This window comes from Macaca fascicularis, chromosome 3, assembly GCF_037993035.2.
Source record: "Macaca fascicularis isolate 582-1 chromosome 3, T2T-MFA8v1.1".
In the NCBI taxonomy this organism is placed as follows: domain Eukaryota; kingdom Metazoa; phylum Chordata; class Mammalia; order Primates; family Cercopithecidae; genus Macaca; species Macaca fascicularis.
The window spans coordinates 35132930-35145125 of NC_088377.1; the positions used below are offsets into that span (position 1 = coordinate 35132930).

At 60.6% G+C, this 12196-nt stretch overlaps 1 protein-coding gene across 2 annotated transcripts in view; it reads left to right on the top strand.

Annotated features, from left to right (window-relative positions):
• Nucleotides 1–12196, top strand: part of ELFN1 (extracellular leucine rich repeat and fibronectin type III domain containing 1) — an 82859-nt gene that overhangs the window by 3108 nt on the left and 67555 nt on the right. The window contains exon 1 of one of the 2 annotated variants that reach the window (XM_045389771.3): nt 1409–1486. The exons of the other annotated variant lie outside the window; for it this stretch is intronic. The gene's annotated coding sequence lies outside the window, so the exon portion shown is untranslated. Of the gene's footprint in view, nt 1–1408; nt 1487–12196 lie in introns of those variants that run through there. 2 annotated transcript variants of the gene reach the window in all.

The window sequence follows — 12196 nt, forward strand, 5'->3', positions numbered from 1 at the left end:
CCCCTGGGGCTGTGCTGGGTTTCCAGGCCCCCTGCCCCCCCCAGTACTTGCATGAAATCGTGGGGACGCACTGGCTTTTGTCCTAGCACTCCCCTTCAAGGCTCTGCACCCCCATCACGGGAGCCCCACCCAGCCAGCCAAAGGAGGCCACAAGCTCCAAATTCCTAAATTCGGGCCAGTTCTGGATGCCTGGGAGCCAAGGCCGCTCGGAGCCCACTCCCCGATTCTGGCTACTAGAGAACCCTAGGACCCAGGCGTGTCAGGCCCTGCAGCCGGGCTAGGCCGGTCCCTATAGGACTGAACGGCGCCGTGGGCGTTCATTCACATTCCCTCTCCGGTCCCCACACACTATAGGATTTATCTTGATTTGCTGCCTTTGAATTGAGTCAACTCTTTTGTATGCTCGTTGAATTGCCCAGCTGCTGGCGGCGAGCGGAGAGCGTGCCGGGGGTACTGAGGCCGGGAACCAGAGGCGGGCGGGGGACAGGAAGCGGGGAGGGGGCGCCGGCGGGGGCGCGCAGGCTACGCGGGGACTGGGGAGGGCCCCCAGGCGCCGGCCGTTCTGGAACGCGGGCTTGTCCAGGCACCTCCGGGGCCTGCCCGGCCCAAGCGTGGAGTCTCGAGGGCTCCTACCCGGGTCCAGGCTGCCCCTGGGGCTCTGCCTCCGACGCGCCGTGTGGGGCGAGACTCTGGGCCTCTCTTGACTCAGTTTCCCTTCCTGTAACATGCGGACGGGGGCTTCCGCACAGGCAGGTTGTCAGGGTGAGACTGAGCCGAAGAGTGCTCGAGAGTCCCCTTAAGTCCTCCCAGTGGTTGGGGTGAGTGAAGGAAGGAAGCGGGGCCCGGCTTGCGCCCCGCATTCTCTGCCCCTAGGTCCCTGCCCTCCCGGATAAGGGGCGGACCGACGGGAGGACCTGAGAACACCTTGGCTTTGCTTCGGGTGATGGGAGTCTCGGGTGGCTCGTTCAGCCAACAGCTGTCGCCCCCACTCCCCCCACCCACCTACCCCCACCACCTTTTAGATGTGGGCGGAGAGGGCCGGGGACGGGACAGCGAGGACGCCCCCTGCGCTTTCTAGGACCTCCCCTCCTCCCCCAGCCCCTGCGCGTCGCCGGGAGAGGGAAGGAGCGGGGCGTCGCGGGGAGCCGAGGAGAGCAGGGGCTCCGGAGGCCGGGGAGAGAAGGGGAGGGCCAGAGGCTCCGAGCCGGACTCGCGCCGGAGGAAGAGGGGGTGGAAGGGAGCGCGCAGGCGGGCGAGGGAGCGAGGGAGGGAGGGAAGGAGAGAGGGAGGGAGGGAGGGAGGGAAGGGGGGCGGGCGGGGGCAGGGCGAGCTTGAATTCTCCCCCGGCCGCGCGGCGAGGGGCGGGGCCGCGCGCGCAGATCGATGGGCGAAGCTGGGGAGGAATTTCAATCCCGGGAGCGAAGTTAGAGCTTGAAGGACGGCTGCGGCGGCGGGCGCAGCCCCGGAACCGAGGCCGGGCGGGCAGGTAAGCGGCGAGCACGGCCGGGCGCTGAACCTGGGGGACTTGAGACCCGTACCACCCCCGGGGAGCGGCGCGGCCAAGTCCCCCGCCACCTCGAACCCCGGGCGTCCCCGAGTGCGCCGCGTGCGCCCCCGGCCCCTGCTGCGCCCCCAGGCCCGGCGCGCGATCCGAGCGCAGCGGGCAAAGTTGGAGGAACTTGGCGGCGGCGGAGCGGGCGCAGGTTCAGCCCTACAGAGCCCAGGGGCCCGGGTTGGGGTCGCTGCCGCAGCCCGCACGCTGCCCCGTCCCTCCGAGCGGTTCCTTCCCCAGCTCCTCTCTCCCCTCGGTCCCCCTTCGCAGTCCGCACCCCGCCCCGCGCCCCCAGAACGCAGCCCCCTGCCCTTCCCGGAAACCAGGGGGCTGCCCTCGCCTCCTGGCCGAGTCGCTGACCCCTCCCCGGACTCCCATAGCCCTCCCAACTGGGCCGCCCTCCCCCAGACGCTGCGAGCCTCCTCGCTCGGCGCGGGGACCGTCCAGCCACGCACGCGGAGGGGTCACATTCCTCGGTACCAGCCCCGAGTCCAACCCCTGGCGCGGCGGCGGGGAGGGGGGGCTTCGCTCCGAACTGAACTTACTGGGTGCTCCCCACCCCTCGCCCCACCTGAAGGCCATCCTCGTCGTCGTTCCTGGGGGGGGGGGATGGGAGGAGGCTGCGAAGCCTCCGTGCCCCGACCTGCCTCTAAAGACAAGTGCCCCTATTTCCATCCTTTGAAACCCACAGGTCACCCGCTTGATGCTGAGGGTGGGGCGGGGGGCACTGCCTGCCGTTACCGCACCCCGCCCCCATAAAAACGACAGCCTCTGAGATGAAAGTCAGGCTTTTCCAGGTCTCAGCTGTGTGACCTTGGGGCAGGTGAATCTCAGAGCCTCAGTTTCCACACCTGTGAAATGGGGATAGGCTGATAATGCCTTCTGGAAAAAACGAAGGCTTAGCAGAAAGCGTCGAGGCGGGGCCGAGCCAGGTGTGCATGTACCCCAAAAGCCTCCGTGCCAGCATTTTCCCTTCCTGCACACCCAGAGTGGGGCCTCTTTGGACCCTGTCTTGGGTGGGCTGGCTCTGCCGCTCACTCCCTCGATTGGGCTAAGGGCTGTGCGGAGAGCCTGGGGACAGAAGCTGTGGAGGGACTGGGAGCCAGGAGCAGATATAAATGGCAAATCTCCTCACATTGCCTCTCTGAGGGGCTGCCCCCTAGAGAGACCCCCAGCCTCCAAAGAGGTCTTCAGCTTGCACCCAGCCTTGGGGCAAACCCCACTGAATGGGGCATAGGTTGCTTGAAAAGCATCAGCATGCTCCTCTTCTCTGCCTGGCTGACCCCTGGCCTCCTGCCCCCTGGGTCCCTGCCCCTGCCACCTTTTAATTGAACAAGCATTGAGAAAACTGGCTCACAGGACCCAGCCCAGGTTTGCGCCCCACTCCACCAAAGGTGGGGGGACAAACTCCAGAGGGCCGTGCGTGGGAGCGTCACCTGGATTTGAGGGGGTTTGGAGTCCAGCCAGGACCCCAGCACTTGGGTCCCTCATTTTCCTGGGCATCCGGTAGTCAGGTCTTCTGCTGGGCAGAAGAGCTGGGGGTCTCCAAGTCAAAGGTTGGGGGCCATGCCCCTCCCCCATTCTCCAGCCAGCTGTGCAGCCCCCTTCTCGGCCGCAGCAGCAGGCCTGCTCTGTGCGTATCATTCAGGATGATACAGCAGGCCCAGCAGGCAGCTCCTGACTCCAAGGAAAACCAGTGGGCACCTGAACCAGAGCCACACTCCTGAGGCCTGGTAAGTCCAGGGTAGGGGTGCAGGGATGTGGTGGGCACCTGCACCCCAGACCAGAGGAAGGGAGGGAGGGCTGCGTCCCTTCCCCACCGTGCCCCTGGGCTGCCACTGGAAAGCACTGATTTTTCAAAGTGTCTTTGGAGGCAGGTTCCCCACACCTGGGCCAGGGAGAGGCTGCTGCTCCTCCACCTCCCTACTACAATCCCCACCAAGAAACAGGTGTCCGGGGCCCCAGTGAGAGCCCAGGGCCAGAGCCTGGAGTAGCTGCCTCCCTTGGACCCCGGCATTTGAATATTTTCATCCTAAATGTATACTTGGAGGCTTCACCTGCTCTCCAGGAGAGAAAAATTAATGGGACTAAAATATGACCACAGTGCCTGGGATCAATGGGGTAAAATTGGAGTGGCTGCCTGGGTCCCGTGTTGGTGGCTGTCTGTCTGTTTCCAGCACACATGCATCAGCTCTAAATTTTGATAGAATTTTCTAAGCATTCAGGAAAGCCTCCTTCTAAGGTCCCCCTGGGGTCAGAGCCCTCACCCTAGGATCCCTACCCCCTGACAAGCCCAGTCCCCATTTTGGTAGGGAACTCTGTTTCTCCATGCCAGACTCAGACGCCATTGCATCGGAGGAAATTTATGAGCAGAGGTGCTCGGACTTGGGGTGTTCATATATCTTCACAAGAAAGAAACAGGCAGGTCCCCGAGATGCCTGGTTGGGTGGTGCATAAATACACGAGGGGGCTGGTGGGGGCAGGCTTAAAAATGCAAGTGAGTGACAGGCGATAGATCTCCAGGGCCGGGTGACGAGACCATAAATTTCCGGGCGTGAACCTGGAGCGGATGGTGGCATCGCCGCGGACACTGGATACATTTGTCAGCTCTCCAGCTCCCCGCCCCTCGCTCTTTCTTTTTTGTTTTGTTGTGGATTTGGTTTCTTCCAGCACAAGCTCCGATGTCAAGTGGCCTTGGGTGGATCTTTGTGGGGGTGGCTGGTGGTGGAGCCAGTGTGGTGGATGATGGCGCCATCCACTCCAGCACCCGCTGTGCAGATGGGGAGACTGAGGCCCAGAGTGGGGTGGGGCCAGGGAAGGTGGTGGAGGGGTCCTGTGTCCGGTGTCTGTGTCCTGTTGTGTTGGTTCAGGTCAGGGAATTCTAGCAGGGTGAGAGGCCTTGGTTGTTGGGGGCTGCTGCCTCCCCTCATCCCCATGCACCCTGAGCCAGTCGGCGGCACCACCAACAGTGAACAGGAAGCGGGGGGGGCAGCTACGGCCACTCAAGTCCAGCACCACAGCTCCTCACCTTGCCCCCGACATCCCCTTCCCAAGGCTGGTGGATTGAGACCTGGCTCTGTCCCACCTCTTCCAGCCTCTCAGGGAGGGAGGGCAGGAGGTGGAGAGACCACCCTGGGAGCACTGATGGCAAAGGAGGGCGGACTGTGTGCCCTTCCTGGAGCCTGGGACAAAGCTTGGAGGAACTCGGCTGCCTTGGAACGGGCATCCCCAGATGGAAAGACAATGGTCTCACAAATAAACGCACCTCCTTTCCCACGGAGATCAGCCGGTCCAGTCCCATTTTCCTGAAGGGTCCAGCGTCGCCCGAGGTCATACAGCGAGTGAGCTGGAGCTATGGCTGGACCAGGCCTCTGCACCTGTAGGGCTGTCCTGTGGCAGCCAGGGTCTTGGTCTTGGAGAAGAGCTGGAACCCAGGCTGAGGCGGTGGGGGGTTGAGCAGGGCTTGAGGGACCTTCAGAGGGGAGGCAGAGAGGACTACTCCTCCACTCCCTGCTCCAGGCCATGGGGGTGTGCGGGAGCCAGTGGGGAAACTGAGTCAGGCGGCGAGGACCACTCCTTTGCTCCCTGCTCCGGGCCATGGCGGGTGCACAGGAGCTGATGGGGAAACTGAGGCAGAGAGGGCCACTCCTCTGCTCCCTGCTCCTGGCCATGGGGGTGCACAGGAGCTAGTGGGGAAACTGAGTCATGGAGGCTGGTCCATACCGCCCTCCCCTCCCCACGTGGCCAGGACTCCTGGGGCCGTTCTGTGGTAGGAGACCCTGGAGTCTCAGGATCTCGGTTACTCAGCCCCGGTTGCCTCCTCAGCACTCACAGCTTCCAGGCTCCCCTCCTCTGTGAGCCGGACCCAAGCTCCTCTCTGGGGCTGAGGAGGAGGGGTCTGACTGGCCCCTGTAGGGTGGGCAGAATTTAGATAACCCCACAGGAAGAGGTGGGCATCCAGGCAGGAGAGGCAGCAGAAAGGCAGGTGTGAGGCCCCTGGAGCAGTGAGGTGGGTGGGGAGAGAGGCCTTGACAGTGGATGATGACCCCCTGCCTGCGATGTTTGCCCTGATGTCTTCCTCCACCAGTTCCGGGACAGACTCAGGCAGCCACAGTGGGAGAGACTGGTGGAAGGGACAGGGCCTTGCCTCCCCATGGGTTGTGCCCAGTGCCCCCGCATGGGAAACCGAGCTCTGGGCTTCCGAGGGAGGGGTGGGGACAGAGGAGGCGCAGCCGGGCGGGAAATGCCCAGCCATCACCAGTCACCATGTTTGCTAGAGCCTCTGATTCAATCCCCGAATTTTAAAGATAGGGACACTGAGGCCCAGACAGGGCAGTGGCCACAGTGGCCGCAAGCCACTGAGGCTTGCAGGCAACAGTATCTGGGCTCAACCCTGCTCCCACGCTGGGCTCCCCACACCTCATGTCTGACCTCAGCTGGGAGAGTGCCCCTAGCCTTACCGATGGGGACCCTGAAGCCATTGGCGTGGAGGTGAACTGGCTTGTCTAGGAAGTCACATTCCACCCCTGTGTACCCCCAGACCCCCTGTGGCCCACTACCCCCTCTAGGACCCCACAGAGGTGCATCTCTTTGCTGTCTGCCACCTCCGATGGTGACTTCTGTCAGAGGGCTTGTCGCAGAGCACTGATCGTACTGAGAGCTTCCCACCGGCGCTGGACATGTGGCCGGCTGGTGGCCGTGGGCTTGGGGGTGTGTCCATGTGACAGGTGCACACCCCGGCATTGCTGCCCTGACATTTGGAGGCTGTTGGGTTGGGTCCAGGCGGAATCCTGCCTGGGATGGAAACCCTGAGAGATGATTGACAGCCTGGAGGCTCCCCCGTGTTTACTGACAGATCTGAGTCTTATTTTCAGCAGGATCAAACTCAGGCACCTCTTAGTCATTAACTCCGTCTAGTTTAATAAACACAGATACAAACACAGCCAGTTATGTGCCTGCCCTACATGGATGAGAATCCCGGCGGACTTCCGGGGCCAGGAGCAGCGGGGTCTGGAAATGGGGGGCCATCGAGGGGCTCCCCAGACGTTCGGCCGGTGCACAGGAGGCACTGCAGGGAGAGGGCTTTGCAGAGCACACAGTGAGGCAGCGCTGGCCTGGAGGGACGAGTCAAGGACAGCTGTGTGCCTTCACAGTCCTGCACTGTTGAGACAGAGCCCGAAGTAGTGGCTGGGAAGGTGTCCCGGAAATACCCACGACGTAGATGCCCCGCCAGGGTTGCGTGAAGGGGCAGCCAGTGCTTGGCTCCCTCACCACCATCTTGACCTCCACGGCCTCCCTAGAAGCCCAAGGGGCTGGGGACCCTCAGGATGTGTCTCCTGGGCCTGGACTCTGGGCTGTACTGTGGCTCCTGCCTGGCCCCCCACTGGTCAGAGTGCTGACCGAGGGAGACTGGCTGGGAGGGGCACTGGGATGCTTCCCGGACACGTCTGGAAGGTGGCAGCTGGTTCCTAGACCAGATCCCGAGGGAGACGGCATTAACCAAGTGCCTGCCTCTGCCCAGAGGGTGCTGGTAGTGGCTCCAGGGCACCCTGGCTTCTGTTCCCAGGGCAACAGTGTTTCCTGGAAATCTCGAACCCCCTGGTTTGTTGTGGCTCCTGAAGAGGGCCCCCCCAGTCTGTTGTCTCCCTGCCTGAGGGGAGCCTGCACTAAGGCCTCTGCCCTCCTCGCGGAGGGACCGTCCCTGCATCTGTGTGTTCTGTGGAAGTGGTGGGAGGGCCTGACTGTAGATCACAGGGTGATCCGGGTTGGGGAGCCTCTGGTGTTCCGCATGACCTGAGGTGGGTCCCTTCCCTTCCCTTCCCTTCCTGGAGCCTCGGCTGGGGCGTGGGGGTGGACGGATGGCTGTGGGGAGTGTAAATGGCTGACACCAGTTCTGGAAAGGGCAAAGCCACTGCTGCTAGCAGAATCCCCAGCCCTTCTGATTTGCCCTGCAGGACCCTCAGACCTGCAGCCCTGGATCCTGGATGGGGTGCAGCTTCGGTCCCTGCGTCCCTCTGTGCCCTGCCATGCAAAGAGGCAGGGAAGGAGGATGCTGGGGAAGGGAGAGCAGGTGCAAAGACCCTGCAGTAGAGACATGCTTCGTGTGAGTGAAGGCCAAGGCCAGTGCGGCTGGCCGTGGGGGCTGAGAGGTGAGCAGAGGAGGCCCCGGGGTCCGGGCTGCTTCCCGTGTCAGAGCTCTTGCGAAGAGTTGGATGGTGCTCGGATTGCTTCGGGAAGTCTCTGGGGAGTTTGCAGCAGCTGAGAGACAAGGCTGGCTTTAAAGGATCCCTCTGGTGTCGATGGAGAAAGGGTTTTTAGGGACACACAAGGGAATGGGCCACCCAGGGGACTGCCGACGTCTGAGAGCTGTGAGGGGAGCCCGTACTGGGTGACGACGCTGGCAACGGAGAGACAGAGAGGCTGTAACTTCTGTTTTGACAGTGCTTAGAAATTGGAGCTACATTCCTATGGAGAAAAATACTCTGTAAGGCAAAACCTATTTTCCTATTTATATTCATTAGGAAATGAGGGAGGCGGTCCTGTGGAGAGGAAGGTTGTGCAAAGCAAGTCTTGCTTCCCTTTGACAGCCATTAGCATTTCAGAGCTGTGTTCTGGGGGAGATAAACCCCCCAAAATGGACTGGTATGAAACAGTGGAGTCAGCTTGGCACAGAACCCCTCAGGGTGCCCACAAAAGTGGGGCTCAGGGCCCATTCCTCAGGTATCCAGCATCCCGGCTTTCCTCCAGGAGACGGGATCCTCAGATCTTCGTTTGCGTGTGGCTCTGGGTGCAGATGGATGTCCGAGTGAATACGGAAGCAGGCACACGTGTTCACATGTGTGTGCGTGTAGATTACTGCGTGTGTGAATAGAGGAGTGTGCACATGTGTGTGCGCACATTCACAGGTGTGTGTGTGTAGATTCGTGTCTGAATACAGGAGTTTTGTCACATGCATGAGCGCACGCGTGTGTAGATGAGTGTCTGTGTGGATAGAGGAGTATGCACACCCTCCTGGCCCCCCCACCCCTTTCACCTCTCAGACACCATAGTGGGCAGCCGATGTGGGTTCATGAATGGTCGTGGCTCTGATGTGAATTTCCTTCAGTCTGAGGGTTAGCTTCTGTAAAATGAATTTGTTGTCTGCTTTTTCTTTTTTTTTTTTTTTTGACAAATTCAATGGAGCGGATGGAGGCTCTGAGATGCAGGGAGCCTATGGAGCTCCCGCGGGCCTGGGGGGTCTGGGAGCCTGGTGGGTCTGGGAGCGGCCGGCTCCCCTATCCTTGGAGTAGGCGGGGAGGGACGTCAGGAAGAGAGTCAGGCCCCCGAGGTGTTTGCTGTCTGACAGACATCCGGGCTTATTTTTGTTCCTTCATTACGTTGTCCCCACAGAGCAAGAGCATGCTACATCTGAGGGCTGTGAGTCCCCAGACACAGCTTTTCAGAGAAACAACTCACCAGAAATCCAGTGTTCCGGCGCCCGAATCCACACCAGTCAGGGACCAAGGGGACTCGGCTGAACAGGCAGCTCCCAGCCCTGGGCACCTGTGCCCTCACCATGCACAGTGTGCGTGCCACCGTGCTCCCACACACACACTGGGGAGGCATGCACAGGTGTGCACAGGCACAGGTGCACGCAGACACACACCATGGGGTCCTGGAGTGCAGCCTGTGCCAACATGGGACCTCAGCTCCCGTCCCACCATGACCACCTAGGGCACCTGAGCCTCATACCCCACACCTGGGCTTGGAGTAGCTCTCCCGCCCCACCCTGCACCCTGCATGCCCATTGTGGGTAAGGCCCACACCCCTGGAAATCTTCCGACAGACCGGAGGGAGGTGCTGTGTGCCCATTTCACAGACCAGAAGGCCGAGGCATGGAGTGGGGAAGTAATGTGTTTCAGGCTCACAGCTCACGTGTGCCACAACCCAGCATAGCCTGTCTCGGACACCCCTGGGCCCCCACCCCTCATTTTACAGAAAGGTCTGTAAGCAGCCTCAGCACCTCCCACGGTGCCCATACTGCCCCAAGCCTCCTCTGGCATCCTCTTCCTGCACCCACCACCAGCCTCAGCCCCGCTGCCCTTGCCTGACCCCAGCAGTTATGGGTGTGGCCTCTGAGCCCCAGATCTCACTGTGCCTCTGCCTGCCCATGTGGGTACCAGGGCATCCCCCCTCTCTGCGACGGTCTCAGTGACCACCCGGCTTAGCGAGTGAGGGAGTATTTGGCACAGCAGCGAAATCAGGAGTGTGGGGTGCGGGCATCGCGTGGACACACTGCGAGCCGGGATTTGGAGCGTGGGTGATGTCAGAATGGGTGATGTCAGGGGCTGGCCTGTGCTCCCGGAGTGCACACCCCGAGGACCTGGCCTTGGTGTGGGCAGAGGAGAGGAGAGGCCTGGGGACCCTGATCCCCATCTCCTATCACCTCCGCTGGGCTGCGTGACCCTGAGTTACACACTAATGATTATGTCCGTCTTGCAGGGATGTTGGCACCTGCTCAGCTAGAGCCCACCCCCCACATACACACACACACACACACACACACACATGCACGCATGACCACCCATAGCCTCCATTTGACAAAAGAGCAACTAGGGCTCTGTACCCTGCCAGGGTCCAGCTGGTGACCGGGGGTGGGGGGGCGCATAGCTACAGCCCAGGCCTGGGTCCACTGTGCCGGAACTATCACGGCTGCACATCCCCCTCCCTGCCGGAGGCTCTGGGACCTCCCCCAGCCTGGGAGCGCCTGGCCTGACCAGCTGAGCCGTGGGCAAGGTGCTCTGGGCCTGGGGCCTAGAGGACAGTCCCGGGGTCTACTCTGAGGTCCCCTGCAGCAGGCTGGCTGAGGGAACCCACAGGAACGTTTCCTGGAGGTTGAGGCAGGAGGAGAAACTGAAGCCCAGGCTGCTGCCTCAGCCCCATCCCCACCGAGCTCTCCCGGGGAGGATATGGGGAGGGGAACAGAGGGTTCCTGCAAGCCTCATGTTCGCACCTGTGCACTGGAGCTGCTAACTGCTGTCTGCTGGGGTGAATCCCACCAAGCGGGGTGGCATTTGTGGGGCATCGGCACAGCCTGGATGCCATGGTGCTACCTGTCATTGTGCTCAGAACGAGGGTCCCTTCTACCTGCCCCCTGGTCACACTCCAATGGTGACTCCTTGCTGTGACTCTGCCCCTGTCCTTGGCCATCAGCCGTTGTGGGTGTTGTGTCCCCCACTCTTCTGAAAGCCCCATGGTGCAGGGTCACCGCTGCCCTGTCCTGTCTACCACAGGGCCCTGGCACCCAGATCACCATCCTTGAAGGAGGGAGAGGGCAGGGACAGAGATGGAACGGGGAGCAGAAGGGGTTGCGTGTGCCCCCGAGCTCATCTGTGTGCTGGCGCACAGTTCATTAAACATGACCATGAAGTCGGGACACGGGAGTTACTCATCAAAAGTGTTGATTCATTCATTCATTCATTCACCTACCCAGTGGACATTCTCCGATGCTGGGCTCCGTGGTCTGGATACAAAAGCAAAGCAGATGTTATCTTGGGAGTAGCCTGGGCTTGCCTTGTGCACTCTGGCTCATTTTGACCAGAATGGGTCTGGGGGCCCAGGGCAGTGCTGGAACACCCCTTGGAGGGAGTGTCCAAGGCAGATCATGTAGGGGAACAAATTCTGTGTTTGATTTTTGGGAAGGTACCCCAAGGTCACGGGGAGATCCTGTTTTGAGTGAAAATCAAGTGTGGCAGGATGGTCAAGACGCGGATGGTCTTGGGGGCTGGTAAAGTCATTCTGGTTCTCGCCACCCTCAGGACAAGAAGACTCTGGTCACCTGGGGGACGATGCTGAAAGGGGCAGCGGCTGTGCTGTGCTCGTTTCCTTTGCGTGAGCTTGCTTCTCCTTTCTTCCTGAGCAGCTTTACAGAGGTATCCTGTGTGCCGACACCGTCAGCGTGCCTTCCACTGTCCATCTGCACGCCCATTGCAAGGGCACCAGACAGTGGTATTTGTGCGTTCACAGAGTTGCACAGCCATGACTACAAACCAGCTATAGAACATTTTCATGCCCAACTGTAGTCAGCAGCCCCCGCCCCACCCCGAGGCACTGATCCGAACCCTGTCTGTGGATTTACAGTTTTTTTTGAGACCAAGTCTCACTCTTATTGCCCAGGCTGGAGTGCGGTGGTGCGATCTCGACTCACGGCAACCTCCGCCTCCTGCATTCAAATGATTCTTCTGCCTCAGCCTCCTGAGTAGCTGGGATTATAGGCGCTCACCACCATGCCTGGGTAGTTTTTGTACTTTTAGTAGAGACAGGGTTTCACCATGTTGGCCAGGCTGGTCTCGAACTCCTGATCCACACCCCTCGGCTTCCCAAAGGGCTGGGATTACAGGCATGGGCCACCCTGCCCGGCCTGTGGATTTACATTTAATGGACATTTCGCATCAATAGGATCCTGCAACATGCAGTCTTTTGCGTCTGGATTCTAACACTTAGTGTCATGTTTTTGAGGTTCAGTCATCTTGTTGACTGTGTCAGTTTTTGGTTTTTATTGCTGAATAGTATTTTGTTATATTGCTAGACCAAGTTTTATTTATCCATTATCCAAAACATATGCAGAGCATGTGTATCCAGTGTGGGGCCAGTATGAATCATGCC